The sequence below is a fragment of the Tasmannia lanceolata genome, unplaced genomic scaffold (assembly GCF_043159265.1).
Source record: "Tasmannia lanceolata isolate RefF3 unplaced genomic scaffold, GAP_Taslan_0.1 ptg000015l, whole genome shotgun sequence".
Taxonomy (NCBI): domain Eukaryota; kingdom Viridiplantae; phylum Streptophyta; class Magnoliopsida; order Canellales; family Winteraceae; genus Tasmannia; species Tasmannia lanceolata.
The window spans coordinates 38,530,430-38,541,604 of NW_027518692.1; positions in this window are offsets into that span (position 1 = coordinate 38,530,430).

Below are 11,175 nucleotides of genomic sequence, written 5' to 3' on the forward strand. Positions count from 1 at the left end.
CATTTACTTGGTAGGACCCACTGAATCCCCGATTAAGATCTTGCTGAAATCATGCAGACCGAACCGCCTCAATTAGTCAATTTGACAGTTCCACGGTGGGACCCATCAGATCAACGGTTAAGATCGTGCTGAAGTCACACAGGTGAGACCACTGCAAATTGTTAAGATACACCGGATTAACGGTTAAGATCATGCTGACATCACAGGTGTGTGACCGAATCTGCAGTATCTCTTTATAGGTACATCTCTCGCGCCGTCAATTGATTCCGTCCAAGAGCCGAGCCGGTTCAATTCCTGCCCCATAGGATAGCCACGCGGCCGAAGATAATAGACTTTTAGCTTCTGCCGTGCGGCCACGTGTAATTGATGCCACCAAAGAGGCCGGTTTTTGCCTCTGACGTCTTCCACGTAAAAGCGTTACAGTCCCTCTTTTAAATAAATGGTGCGAATTATCCTATAGTGGGTGCGAATCCTTGTTAATAATATAGTATAAATAAATAAAAGAGGCAATATCTGACGCGGCCGTCAACTTATCGAAAATCACCCAAAGAAAGAGGCAAAAAAACCTGAAAAATCCTTGGAGCCTTCGCTCGCCAGCCTTCTCATTTCTTTTCCTTTTTTTTAATATTATTATTTTATATTTATTGCTCTGAGACAAAGAGATCCTTCCACATACAATTCCAAAGATCTCAGACGACCAGTTAACAAACAAGAATGGGAAAAGAGGAATGGGAGAGAGAGAGATCTATTTTTTTTTAATATTAACTCTGTTTTTTAGGGGGATTTGCTAGCCAATTTCGCCGAAAGCTATTTTGTGGATAACTGTTGCAGATGATAACAGCCACGTAGGCTCACTTTTTTCAGATTTTGTCTTATTCATTATTCATCTGGGGTGGCTGTTCTCTCCTGTAAAAGTTAGTCGCAAAATCGCCTTACTCTAAATTGCCTAGCAAATCCATTTTTTAATGACAGATTAATAATTTCTCGAGTATGGGAGAATGTTTGTTGGGCCCAACTTAAGATTAATCTGGGCCATTCATTTGATAATCTTTCAGATAGCCTGAACAGTCGGATATAAATTTTTTCTACCATCCACAGTCAACGATCAAAAGGATGTTTAAATTCGATGTTATGATCGTCGGATTAATGTGATTTTTTGGGACAAATGAGATGATCAGTCTTATCTTTAGTACTGCAAATGAGGAACCACTAATAAGGCAGTGGTTTTCACCTTTGATTGATCTGAACCGTCCATTTGATAGGCCTTACTTAAGATTTTAATTGATTCAAAAATCACACGAGCCATGCACTCTTAACATCCAAAACTGTGTATTTCTTGTTGGACCCACAACCTCAACTTTGATTTTTGAATTAGACAGTGGGTCTTACCTTTGATTGATCTGAGCCGTCCATTTGATAGACCTTTCCTTGGATCTATTATGATTCAAAAATCACAGGAGTACACAGACAACAATTCAACAAACCGGAATGGGAAAAATGATAGCGACACACCCATTAAACCAAACCCCTTTTTTTTTTTTTAATATTCACTGCTTTTACGACAAAAAATAATTTCTATATTAGAGGAATGCCTATTGGGTCCCCCACTTAAGATTGATCTGGACAATTCATACGATAATCTTATCAAATACCTCGACGGGCGATGATAAATTCGCACCCCTGTAGGATAATTCTCACCCCTAGTGCTTTTTATCGTGGAAGACTTTTACGCTTTTTAACGTACAGGGGTGCGATTTATCCTAAGGTGATGCGAATTTATCATTGCCCTATCCTGAATACCATGTCTAATTTTTATTTCCTATTATCTAAAGCTGGGAACCATAATTTTTATCCTTTTTTTCTATTTCTTATCATCCTATTTGAATTGCTAATTTTATTTTATTTTTCTTTTCTTACGGGAGATGATTATTTTCGCCTCTTGTAGGATTATGCGCCACCCTTTTAACGTGAATTGTGGGCAGACTTTAACGCTTTTTGACGTCAAATCATGTTAAACGTTGGCACATAACCCTACAGGGGTGAAAAAATCATCGCCCTTTCTTATTACTCAACTAAGATCATTAATTTTTATTAAAATTTTATTTTTTATTATCAAGCCGGCAATCTTGGTAAGCTCGAATTTGACCCGCGACCTCAACGTCTTGAATCCTAACAACCGATAGGACACGATGATCAGCGCACCCTGCTCGTGCACTACTAATAGGTTTAAATAATGTTTTGGAGGCAATTTATATATTTTTAATTTCTTAATACACATAAAATAAGATTTGATTAGTATATAATAACAAACAGAGATTAATGCAGAAGAGTGCTCACATCCCCACGTCAAGTCGGCGGATTGCTATTCTCGATGGGGATAGCAAGCCAGGGTTTACTTTATCCTTGGATAGGATTGCTATTCTACGTTCATGTTGAGAACAGCCCAAATGGTATGGTAATGTAGTATAGGTAGGATAACTAATTGCGACGGTTTATTCAACATAAAATTATCCACAGATGGTAGCCAATCCAGGAACATATTATCATAATAGATGGTTCCTCTAAGTATAAGGCGACGTAAAATGGGTGTAAAAACAAATTTTATGCCCATTTTCCCACTTAAAATGGGTGTAAAATATTTTTTACACCCAATTTACATCTAAAGAAATAGAGCCTAACGTGAAAAATTGATTAGGGTTAGTTCAAGTTATATTATTTTGTGCACAAATCAAGTAGGAAATTTTAGAAATGTTTTTCCTTTCCAAACTTTTTAAGAAAATTCTTGCAATCCAAACAATGCTTAAGAAATCATTTGGCTTGATTTCTTTCCACATAAAATAATCACCACAGCATAGACATTGGAGCCCATTGATACTTGCACTACCATGTTTTGATATTTGCACTAACTCATCTTGTCTTTTATTATTTAAACAGCTAACATAGGTAATTATAGTTACAAAAAGCTCTAAGAAACCAATTTAAAAAAAGGGCAAGTCGAATTTGTGCAATTATTAAAATATGGTATAAATAAGAAATCATTTGGCTCGATTTCTTTCCACATAAAATAGACTCCAGAGAAAATAGACATTAGAACCTGTTGATACTTGAACTACCATGTTTTTATAATTGCTCTAACTCATCTTGTCATTTATTATTTAAACAGCTATCAAAGACATGACAGTTACAAAAAAGCTCAAGAAACCAATTAAAAAAGAAAAGACAACCCAAATTTGTGCAGTTATTAAACTATGGTAATGCCAATTTCAGTATCCTACATATATACACGTGACCCCGGTGGGGTTTATTAGGTGTTTTAGTTGGTTTTTTGGTTGTAAGCGGAAGCATGGGGAAATGCAGTTAATTTGTTTGTTTGTTTGTTCTGTATTACTTTGTTGATTTAACTATTAGTCTGTATACTAATCTGTCGTTTAACTACGGGTGATGATAAATTCGCACCACCTTAGGACAATTCGCATTGACGTGAAAAAGCATTAAAGTCTGCCACGTGCCCTCCTTTAAAGGCGCGAATTATCCTATAGGGGATGCAAATTTATCATCACCCTTAACTGTTAGTCTTATAAGACTTGTATTATTTGATGATGCCATGTGAATCGCTGGAAACATGTGAAGTGTATGGCTAACCCAATCGCGAAAGTTTCATAAGGGGACTAGTCTGTATACTACTATATTACGTACAACCTGGCATTTAAACGGGCGATTGAAGTGGGCTATTTCAAGGAATGTGAGCTCGTACCTGGCCCATTTGCCGTGTGTCCAAAGAAACAGGACACCCCGTAGGCCTATTCACATTGATCAATCTTGGTGGTCCCCATCTAGATTTTCGCCTCAGTGTCGTAGCACTTATAAGCATTTTTGTTTGCATGCTCACTCGCACTATTTATGTGCACGCGACGGTAGTAGATAAGGACATGTTCTCGATCTGACTTAGGCCTTAAGAATTGGGACACCCTAAAGCTCACATCCAGATGGGCATTTGTGCCGTAGTTGTTAAGGGTCAACACATTGTAGTCATGAGTATCTATGCATGCATAATCGAGACCATTGATCCCATCATGACGTGAATTGTATGATCTAGATCCAACTCCAAATGGTTATTGGATTTGTCTAGATCATGGTTTTAAATTTTGTCCAAAATCCAAAATTTCAGATTTCAGTTGGGACCGAAACCCTAATTTACCGAAACCCGAAATTTCGGACTCGCCAAATTTTGGAAATTTTGTAAATTTCGGCTGAAATTTTGTAAATTTCGGCTGAAATTTTGAGAAATTAAATATTTTTCAGAAATTTCAATTTTGTCCAAGGCCAAAATGATGGCGAAACCGAAATTTAAAACCATGGTCTAGATCAGATCCATGGATTCCATCATGCACACGTGGGAACCAAAAAGTTCCGTCCATTTTTATTTTTAATTTTTGCAATTTTCTAGTTACATATGCCCTAAACCCTAGCTTTCAAGGATACATGTGGACCTTGGCTGGGGCCTTGCACCCCTTCTTTTGCTCTCAAAAACTGGGGAGCAAACACCCTTATGCCCACCATCTCTCATACACACATGTGGCCCCTATCATTTAGAAATAAAAACTAAAAAGCTATGGGTCCACAGCCAATCACTAGCAAACTTAGTGGCCAAAGTAGATCATTGTCCACGCAGTTTGATGATGATAACAATAACGGCACTTGTCGCCTTTTAAATCGCCTTGGAGCCATTTGTCTGTTTATCCAAGGCAAGGGAATTGATGCTTCAATGCATATCTCTTTTTCTTTTTCTTTCTTTAGAAATCTGTAATCAAGGACATTCACAAGCTTAAGAGGCTCTCCCTTGGTCACCCCAACACACACACACATCCTCCACTGCAACTTTTCAAATTCAAAAAGCCTGATTAGAATGGGCAAAAAGGGCTCTTAGGGCATTGAATTATCATGTCCAACCACTCCCACTTATGTTGCTTCTACTTCAAAGTTTCTAAACTCAAGCAAATATCATCCCAAACAAACCCATTCATCTTTCTTTCAACATGGGATATCATTTTCAAGTAATCTTGCTCTCTTCTTTTTGGGATGTTGGGTCCTCTTTGGCTTCCCCTTTTGAGTTAGTTGGAGTAATTGTCTTCAATGAAATGACCCATAGTGCTTGCAATTATTTCTTTGAATGAGGGAAGCTGCTAAATTCAAAAGAGATCATTGAAAGAAGCTTTCAAATGGGATCAAAGCTTTTTAAAATTTGTGCAATCCTATGAAAAGAAATCAAAGGTATAGATTGAAACTTGGGGTGGAATTCTTGAATGGATGATTTGTTGGCATAAATCATTCAAGGTAGCCATTTTGATTCGATTTGCTTGAAGAAATATAATAGACTCTTCGGTGGCTTTAATTTGAAACTGCTATATGTACAAGGAAATAATATCCATACTTTCTTGTTTTGATAATAGCACTCCTCATTTTATTAATGAAGTTGTGTGATTAGCAGTTTCAATTAAAGCCACCTTCAATTAGCAGGAGCTTTTAAATTCAAAGCCACCTTCAAGGTACCCAAGGTGGCTCTAATTAGCTTTTAAACAATGTTACAGTTCACAAAAAAAAAAAAAAAAAGTTTTTGATGATTTTTCTGGAACTGTAACATTGTTTAAAAGCTAATTAGATAAAAAAGAACACCCTTATTTAAAGGTTAAATTTTCAAACAAATGCCTATGCTATTGAGGATGAGACCAACAGTGACCAATCTCTCCTCGCCTGGCCAATATAGTAAATTTAGTGTTGGAGGAGAATCCGACCTGCAAAAGGTTTTCCATAGTGGGCCAAGTGCAGGCACCCCATTTGGTGTTGTCTAGCCCAGATTGGTTGCCATTCTTTTGAAAATTTACATTGGATGTCATTCTTTTGAAAAATTGCCCTATTTTATATTGTGTATTACAATGAGAAAGTCTCAACATATTGTAATTTTATTACAGATTAAGGTCTAAAGTAGGTGAATTTAAATAAAATAAAAACTACCAAGTTTCCAAGCAATTTTTGTACAACTATCAAGTTCCCAAGCTTTTAAAGAAACACCCAACACTCTGATACCTTAGGGTAAAAAGATCAAATAGCTTTTTATCTTAAAATTCTACTTTTAAGACCTCCCTCTCTGTGACCAGCATTCGTATCCATAAGGAATTACAAACACTTTGGGTCATCGTTATTTCTCGAACTTGTCAAAGGTACAATTATTTATTTTACATTTTTTTTTTTTACTTTGTTGGATCTACAAGCACTCCTCATTAAACATTAGCTATTGTATATTCATTGAAGTATTGTAGAACTAAAAAAAATTGGGTGCACAGCTAGTCTTACCTAATGTGGTAGTAATTTTTCTTTAAATTCATGTTTGGATAGTTTATTTTGCTTGTGTTTTAAATCATGCAATGCAAGCAACAGGATAATGCTTTAAATTTTATTAATCTTATAGCTATTAAGTTTGTTATTTTCTTTATGATAAGTAATTTTCTTATCTCATCCATATTTGATAATTAATTTTCTTACCAAACACCTTTTAGTTTGAAGGCTTCTTGACACTGAACTAAAGATGAGTTTATATAATATCCTCCTCTCTTTCTGGGACAATAATAGGTTGGGTTAGGTTAGTCTCTTTCCAACAATCAGGTATTGAGATGACCTTGCGGTTAACTTTGAGAGGATAAAAAGTAACCTTATATGTGAGTCTAGTGAACCATCTTATCTGCACACTTTTTTAAACACCTTTTAGTTTACTATTTAGGCTTCTTGACATTGAACTAAAGATGAGTTTATTTAATATCCTCCTCTCTTTGTGGGACAATAATAGGTTATCATTCAAACTAGGGGTTAGGTTGGTGTCTTTCCAACAATCAGGTACTGATATGACCTTGGGGTTAACTTTGAGAGGAGAAAACGTAACCTTATATGTACGTCTAGGGAACCATCTTATCTGTACATCTTGTTATTGAAAAAAATAGAAGTGACAATGCTTATGGTCATCTGAAATGGTTAGTAGGAAAAGATGATAAAGAGCTGATTGATGATATTGTAAAGCTTTTTATTCTACTTCATTTTTTCTACAATATTCTTGTTTGTTAATACTGATTTTGGATTCGATCACATGTTTGTAAGGTATGAAGATAACCTTAAAAGTTTAGAAATATACATGGGGCTTGTTGTATATAACTTTTTGTTGGATAGCTTGATTAAAGTTTGGCAAACATGGAAGAGAAAAACCCTACTTATCAGGGTGTACCATTGCTTTGCGGGTAAGTTATGCAAGTGTTAATTATTTCGTATTATGAATTGGGTAAGAATGATTTGTATGACAGTGTAAACTTATTTTAATTTCTAACAAGTTTGTTTTAAGTGTTGAGGCATCAAGTGCATGGATCATCAATCCTTTAGGAGGTGCTTAGAATCAGTTAAACTATATGAGATAAATTTAAGTATATTTAGTGCTGTATATTGTTTGTTAGAAACATAAATCTATTTATAAATACACTATTATGTACATGTGCTTATTATGTAATTGAGAACATGATACCATGACGAGTTGGGTCGTTTTCATTAACCAGTGATACTCCAAACAATATTTAAGTTATATTGACAGAACCATTCAAAAAAAAAGGTTGACAGAAGGGTAAAATATTTTCCTTCTCGCATTGGTTGATTAACTTGTACAATTGAAATATGAAAGGAGTCAATGAGAAGTGAGTGTAAAAAATAAAACTTCCTAGAAAATATTTAGAGATAGCTAGAAGAGATGTGATCATCCTTTGAATGCAAAGGAGAATGGAAATGCTAGAAAAATAAGTGAGAACCTACAAGTCAAGTCCCAAGAGAGACTATAAGATTCAATTGTGTAAAATAATAGAAAATTATATTAATCTTGGATTAGAAAATTATATTAATCTTGGCTGATTTACATTAAGCACAAGGAGTGTTTTTATAGAACACTCAAATGATAAACATAGCAAGAGAATAAGATAATTATGGAAAGACACTATGTTAATCTAATTCACTTGCGTAATCTAACCCAACCAACCAATATAGCCTAATCAAATCAAATCTTCTAATCGCAGGATATTTGATCTTGATTTGATTTCATTCTCTAATATGCCCCATCAAACGTATATCGATTGAAAATCGATATATGTTTGATTACAATAGATATCCCCAAAAAGAAATAGAAAAAATTGTAAATTTTGATGCACACTGCCACGTTTGATTCTGTTCGATGTATGTTGCCGATATTGCCGAAGATGATTGTCGCATGTTGTTGAAAAATGTGCCGCATGAAAGATGAGCCACGAAGAGCTTCAATGAACTGGATTTGACTCAAGCCTGAATGAGCGAGTCATATTTAGGCCGATTTTGAATACCGAAACCTTCTGGAAATGGGTCACTATGGACCGATGCCAGAATGGGCAAGAAATGGGTCCTTATGGACCAATGCCGGAATGGGCAACAAAGATGAGGAAAAAAAAACAAAGAGATGGGCATCAATTAGCGGCAAAAACGATGAAGCAAATATCGGCCAAAAAAAAATGGACAGGGCATTAAAAATAGGGTGAGGCTAGATCTAAGAAAACATGAGTAGAAATTCAACTAGGAATTATAAAGGAAGAGACATAGGCTAGACTTATGGTTTGACAAGTGGAGCTATTAAGAGAGAGCGGAAGAAGGCGAAGAGATTTGGGCCGGGCTGACGGCTACAGCGGCCGTCCGCTTGAGGAAGACAATACTCCCTGTTGTGCTCAGGGCAGAGGATCATTATGCTTTGATACCATGTAAAATAATAGAAAATTATATTAATCTTGGATGATTTACGTTAAGCACAAGGAGTGTTTTTATAGAACACTCAAATCATAAACATAGCAAGAGAATAAGATAATTATGGAAAGACATTATCCTAATCTAATTCACTTGCGTAATCTAACACAACCAAGCAATATAGCCTAATCAAATCAAATCTTCTAATCTCAGAATATTTGATCTTGATTTGATTTCATTCTCTAATATGCCCCCTCAAACGTATATCGATTGAAAATCGATATATATTTGATTACAATAGATATCCCAAAAAAGAAATAGAAAAAATTGTAAATTTTGATGCACACTGCCACGTTTGATGTCTGTTCGATATATGTTGCCGATATTGCCGAAGATGATTGTCGCATGTTGTTGAAAAATGTGCCGCATGAAAGATGAGCCGCGAAGAGCTTCAATGAACTGGATTTGACTCAAGCCTGAATGAGCGAGTCATATTTAGGACGATTTTGAATACCGAAACCTTCTGGAAATGGGTCACTATGGACCGATGCCGGAATGGGCAAGAAATGAGTCCTTATGGACCAATGCCGGAATGGGCATGAAATGGGTCCGTATGAACCAATGCCGTAATTGGCAAGAAATGGGTCCTTATGGACCAATGCCGGAATGGGCAACAAAGATGAGGAAAAAAAAACAAAGAGATGGGCATCAATTAGCTGCAAAAACGATGAAGCAAATATCGGCCAAAAAAAAATGGACAGGGCATTAAAAAGAGGGTGAGGCTAGATCTAAGAAAACATGGGTAGAAATTCAACTAGGAATTATAAAGGAAGGGACATAGGCTAGACTTATGGTTTGACAAGTGGAGCTATTAAGAGAGAGCGGAAGAAGGCGAAGAGATTTGGGCCGGGCTGACGGCTACAGCGGCCGTCCGCTTGAGGAAGACAATACTCCCTGTTGTGCTCAGGGCAGAGGATCATTATGCTTTGATACCATGTAAAATAATAGAAAATTATATTAATCTTTGATGATTTACATTAAGCACAAGGAGTGTTTTTATAGAACACTCAAATGATAAACATAGCAAGAGAATAAGATAATTATGGAAAGACACTATCCTAATCTAATTCACTTGCGTAATCTAACACAACCAACCAATATAGCATAATCAAATCAAATCTTCTAATCTCAAAATATTTGATCATGATTTCAATTCATTCTCTAATAAAGTGTAAAGAAGAGAATTACAGATGAAGACTTTTTGTGAAACAACCGATTACTCCTTGACAATATAAATCCACGTGTACATCCAACCCAAATGAAGGAGCTACATGTGCCACGTGTTCACCAACCCAAAAAAATGAGGGGCCACACGTGAGGGGGAGTGTTGAAGTATAAATGACTAAATAACACCAACTCTAACAGCTTAAGCTTTTTAAGTAATTGTTTGTTTGGCACTTTTCACCTATAGTTGGTGGCAATGCCAGTTACGTTCCTCAACTTGGTTCCACTGAATGGAATGTGAAAATTAGGAGGAATAAAAAGCCCACTGCAGCAAAGCATATATATTTTTACCACTAACAAGAAATGAGAAAAAAAATCAGCGAAGAACTAAGAAGAAATTGAACCGGTGAGAAATGGGAATGCCGATAGTAGTGTCCTTGTGGTCTACGATAATGAGAGGTTTAAAATGGCGGAGGTAAAAGGGATTAAGTACACTGTAAAACAAGTAAATGATAAGATGTAAGAAGATATTGAACCTCCAACTGATGACACATATGGAGGTGTGATGGAGGAAAATATTCAGGAACTCTTCATTGTAGCAATAAGTTAAGCATCTCCCATATTATCTCTTATACATCTCTTTTAGAATTGTTCAAAAGAACTAACAAACATAACGGGAAGGACAAGAAGAGCCATTGTTCATAAGAACATACAAACATAACAGGAAGAATAGGAAGAACCATTGTTTAGAAAAACATACAAACACAACAGAAAGAACAAAAACCTATAGGGGTCAACCAGTCAATAAACCAGATCGAACGGATGGGTGCTGCAATATTCCGGTAAATATGTCCTCAGTTCTCAATCCCAGTCCTACATCAACAAGAAAAGATGGTGGCAGTAAATAATCTTGTAACCTGCCATATCTAGTTCTTCATTTAAATCAACACAAATTTATCATTAAATGTTTAGAGGAATGCTAGACTCACAGGAGTCCTTGCAAAAAAAGGGTACAAGCGCTCTCCCATTGGTCAATTTTCATTTATGATGATTATGATGACACATAAAATTACAATAATAACTGTCATAAATGGAAATTGACCAATGGGAGAGCCCTTGAACCCTTTTTTTGGCAAGGGCTCCTGTGAGTTTAGCATTCCT